Raw genomic sequence first — 5747 nt, 5'->3', positions numbered from 1 at the left:
AAAAATAAAGTTCTAATATTTCAACAGAAACGATAGTGATGACGTTGATGATGGTGATGACGATGATAATGATGATGATGATGCCAGTCCGTCCGTCCCGAAATCTTATGACATGGGAGTCTCCAGAGTCACTTACATTTATTCAATGGTGTATGAAGCTGTGTACCTGTTTTAATTTTTTTTATTTCTATTGTTCCAGAAACGAAAGAATTATGTTCCTTGATTCTGTCAAAATAAAGATATTCTTTAAAGAATAATTTTAGTGCTCGCATAGCTCCTTACCTACCACACATAGCGTCACCAAACTTTTAACACAAATGTTCACTGGCATGTGAAATTGTGCACACTAGTTTTCATTTATACATACATATATAAATGACAGTGTTATGGTCCTTGACATTGTCAGTAAAAAATTGCTTTATTGTTATTTTGTGGCACACATTGCTCTTTAGCAACTATTGACGTTTTTCACAACTTTGCTTATTCTACGTAATGGTAACCACTGCCCCCACCCCACCCCGGCGTGAATGTGGGGGATAGTGGTGCCTTTACCAGGGATTGTTTCAAAGGCCCCGATATTCCCGGGTGGGGGGGGTGCAGTTGTTACAAATCACATAACTAGTGACTTATTGCAATGGACATTGGAACAAGTAAAGTTTGAAGAATATTTTATCAGTCGGGCCAAACGTCTTTCAAACCTTTCGCAGAAAGATCATTTGGTTTGGTTCACATTTAAACCGATCTTACTAAATCATTGTTAGAATTTACGTCTCTAAAAGACTAGTTCAAAGTTTGGTTAAGACCGATCTTTATCTACCAGTATTACACTAGTATGTGTTTTAATTGTTTTTATGCGGCGAAAGTGTGCCTTTTTGCCTGATAAGAAAGTCTTGTTTATGCGTTGAAAACCACCGCATAAACGTGGTCAATTTCGTTTATGCGGCGATGCTGTTATGCGGCGTTACAAGGCACTCGTATTTAAAATCAATACATATACATGTATACCACACATACATTTTGAGTGATAAACCTAAACTACTTACTAAATACTGCATTTATGGAAAATATTAATTACTGAAAACCAAGTATCAAAAATCTGAACATTAGCACTAATATTAAATCACTGGTGAGCCCTTAAAGATTTACAGTGATCAACTATCGTCTCTTAAGGTAGAAATATCGTGTTTTCTGCACCTTTTTTCTGATTAAACTCGGTATCTTTTAAATGAACCATTGGTTTGGATATCCATTCATCTTTTTCGGTAAATTAAAACAACTGGATTAATTGTGGTACATCTTACTTGGGAGTAAGAGTACATCTTTTCAATATGAACAAGTTGACGTGGACTTAAAATGAATGAATAATCGTCATACCGTTGACGTCAGTGAACAAGACTGCTCACGTAATTTGGTGAAAAGTATAATAAAACGCATTTACAACGTCATTGTATCTATACTACGGTTTTAGATGTGCAAGAACATGTATTATCATCACCACTTGTTGTGCTCCTTGTTGACGGGGATTTCCAGGGTTCTGCGTTTTGGGTAGGGCCATCGTTGCTTCTCTGGAAGAAAAATAGATAGATGAAAATATAACATAAAGTGAATGGATATTGTTGTGTAATCAAATCTAACAATTTTAAGAAATGCTTAGTGTTTTTGTCAGGTTTAAAAATGGTCCTGCAGAAGAGGGACAGGGTACTCAAAGTGAAAGGATGCAAAGCGTACGATCTATTTGTCTGTTATATACTCTTAGATTATGAATTTGAATATGCTAGGCATTGTTTTAAATTGAAGTAATATTCGGTTTCAACTGACAAATATGTAACGTTAGTATGTATGTTAAATCATAGTATAAGATAAGATAAAACAACAGAAAAAATATGCAGTCTTAACTATTCAATTATATGAAGGCAAAAGGGTACCCACGTTGGTCACCATAAGGGCAGAACGATGCTACCAATAAAGGCAAGAGTGCAACACCCTTCCGTACTGCTTTTGACCCAAGTGGGACGCCACATCCTTGTCTACTATAACTAGATCCCTTACCGCCTTATACCGTACCCTAAATCGGACTTAAATGTTAGTACTTTTAGCGTTTTTGTTCGAAGTACTACTTTCAACCGTTTAATGTTTAGGGGTATGCATGTATTTGTTTGATATTTACCTATTCATGGTAAAACATACCTTCCAGTATAATTATTTTCTTCTCCACACGTGATTCCGATAAACAGATAAAAGAATGTTAATCAAATTGGCACTTTCTTCTACATATGAATGCATTATGGTCCATAACTTTATATGTTTGTAGCACAATAATACATTTACTGAAACATAAGTAGTAATTTTACTTCAACGTATCCTTTGTGCAAGTATGGGGGTTAATGCATTTGAACCCATTTTGCTTTGGTACAAGGAAGATTAAGCATATATGAAAGGTATTCCGAAGATGGTGTAACAAACAAGCGTCAGAGGCTATGAAAGATTGCAAAAAAGGCTTAATAATGTTAACGCACAATTATAGTTGAAATCAGTTCCCGTCCGGTTTCAGTTGAAATGAAGTACAAAAGTCGGTCTGTATGTCTGTCTGTCTGGCTTTCTCGATGTTTGTCGCGGGCATCTTAGTTTAATTATATCTTGAACAACTATGTATCATAGGCGTAGTTTTAGTCATGAAGTTGTGGTAGTATACGAACAGTCAGGCAGACGGACCACTCCTATAATCCATATTCGTTTTGCATAGGTATCATTTTTCTTTCTTCAATAAACATGTTCTTATGTATGCATGCAGCCATTCATTTCAATGTCTTAAATGTGCATAGATAAACATCAGGTGGCTAAACCAATATTTGCCAATAAAGGCTCTGAATAAGCGAATACAGCATCAGAAAATTAAAACCCCCCACATTTTTCCTAAACTGGATGAGAAAAGAATGCCAAATAGGATGTGTGATGAGCAGAAACGGCAATTAAGGTCAGAAATTGTCGCGTAAGTGAAGCCTAAAGACAGAAGAGCCGAAATGTCCCCTCGTTTATGGGAAAAACATAATTAGTTCTACTTTCCAGGTGAAAATATAAAAAAAGGTCTTTTCCGCCTTTTCGATGACATCTTTATTTGCATAAACCGTCGCAGACTCATTTTACAGGTACCCACTTATATATTTAAATAAACATTTAAAAATTGTTAGAGCAGCAATACGTTATTTAAGTGTTCTCCGAAGCATGGTCTTAATATGTTGAAAATCAAAACAATAGTATATTGTTGAACTAGACAAAATCACACAGAATGTGAAGTATACTTACCTTACGGATATTCTCTTTCTTCAAATATTTATGTGAAAAACTACAGAGAAGCTCAGTAGCCAAAAGTTTAAACATTAACCCCTTTTAAGTTTATAGCTAATCAGAATGCTAAATTATTTCATTTCATAACCTGAAAACACACAGTCTTCAAATGTCCTTGCTAATCTAAACCTTCAAAAATGCAAATACAAAAAATACTATTTGAACTTGAAGAAAAGCGGCAATGTGCGCCACCCACGAATTGAATACAAGTATTGAACTCTATAATATCGTTTATTGATTCTACCCACGAACTGAATAATGCAGATGTTCTTTGTCTCATTGCACAGAGATATAGAGGAGCAAGAATATGCATGCAACTCAAAAATGAATAACTAGGTAATATAACACGTAAACGAGTGACAACGAAATATGATAAATACTAGTAAAATGTGGATGTCTTTAGTTTCATTTTATTATATAAAAAAACTTAATAAAAAAGCAGACATTGTACCTAAACGTTTCATGTGTGTAATAAAACAATAAAATAGTACTTGATTTAAACTCTTGCGTCCATAAACACAATGGGGCCAAAGCAACGATCGTATCTTAAATCGAATCAATTGTCATTGGTTGTAACGAGATATATTTTGAAACAAATGTTCTGGCTTGAAATGTTACTACGCTTATTTAAACAATCAATTATTTAAGTTTACTACTGTCACTGACGCTCAGTATTCAGGTTAAAAATTGTTTAATCTCGATATTGTACGAACGGGTAAATGAGAATTGATTTTTTAACTAAATGTGTTGTATGATTGCGCAAAGGTGAACACGTGTACGTAGGAAAGTGGTATTAATTAAAACACTCATATACAGATATATATTTTACATGAAAACAAATTTGTAACACTCTCTTTCACACTTATGGTATACATATATTGTATCTAAATCAACTCTTTTTATAATCGCATACACACACACACGCACGCGCGCGCACACACACACACACACACACACACACACACACACGCGCGCACACACCACACACACACAGATACATATATAAAGTCAATTCATAATATTTGTTCGTTTCAGTGTATTTCATACTCTCTTTACATGATAATTAAAGTCTAACTGTATGATTTTATTTATTATGCTTTTGAGTGGGGACTGGGATACATTGGGTAGTTTTGGTGGTAATTTTGTTAAACTGGTCCATAGCGTTTTTCGAATCAAACAGAAGGGGTTAAAAACTACTGTTCAAATAAAGATAACCTAAAAATAAGATGTATGTCACTATTATTTGTCATAGGCAGTAGTTGTTGTTTTTTTTTCAATTTCCCCGCTCTGACAAAACGGACTCAATACAGTATTTATTCGAAGAGAAATACTCGTTTAGATTTCTGCAGTGTGCCCGTAGCCTTGTGTGATATACAATGTACACTCAACTTCGAAACCTTGGACAGTTTTGTTAAGTCATGTTAAGGCATTTTAAGGCTGCCAGAATGGAAGAAGCCCAGTCTTCTGGGAGATCATGCTATAAGGCTATACAGAAGAAAGAAAACAATTAGATAGCAGCTGCGACTTGCATGAAATGTTGGAAATATTTCTTTTGTATACAAATGTAAAGAAACACATTTTTCGAGGGTGTACAGCAAATTTCAATACTGTGTTTTTATCACATTGTGCACATGTACAATTATATAGTCCCTTTGCATGGTTAATGATATTCTTGTTAACACAGGTTACAGTTGTATAAACATTAAACATACTTTTCTGCTGATGTAACGTATATAAATGTGAAAGTTTAACTTGGATTATTTTGCTGTTGTTAACATCCAAATCGTCGAAGGTTTAAATCCAATAACATTGTTATTCCGTTACCTTCGAAATAAATAGAAACACGAAAGTAGTACTGAAAGAATGCCATCATTTATGATAATAAAAAATACATATTTTTTATACTAACCAAGATATGTTAACAACTAGGAGCGTCCGATGCGACGAAACTAGGTTTTAATATGCGCAATCAAAAATGATAGCCTATTAATTTCTGTTATAAGTTAGAAAAACAACAACCTTATCTTTACTTCTATGAAAAAAGATATGACTTAAAATAACTCTACTTAAGTATTTTTTGTGTTTAGTTTCTCTGCAATATTCGCACTAAGTGTCATAAACTTGACCTTGAAACAACCCCATCAAAAGCAATGCCAAGCTAGTTATTCACATCAGCTACATGCATACCAACTTTATTCACTATCCATAAATCGTTACATAAGTTATTGGAAGGAAACCATTTTTCTAGTTTTAGTTACTGTGATATGATCCGAACCCCTCATTACCAATCCCAAACAAACTCTTTGCATTAACTATCTACACTCTAAGTTCATTTACTATCAATCAATTATTTCTAAAGTAATTGGGCGAAACCAATGTAAGACACCCGAACGGTCGAACGC

The sequence above is a fragment of the Mya arenaria genome, chromosome 8 (genome assembly GCF_026914265.1).
Source record: "Mya arenaria isolate MELC-2E11 chromosome 8, ASM2691426v1".
NCBI lineage: Eukaryota > Metazoa > Mollusca > Bivalvia > Myida > Myidae > Mya > Mya arenaria.
This window is presented reverse-complemented; position numbering follows the sequence as displayed.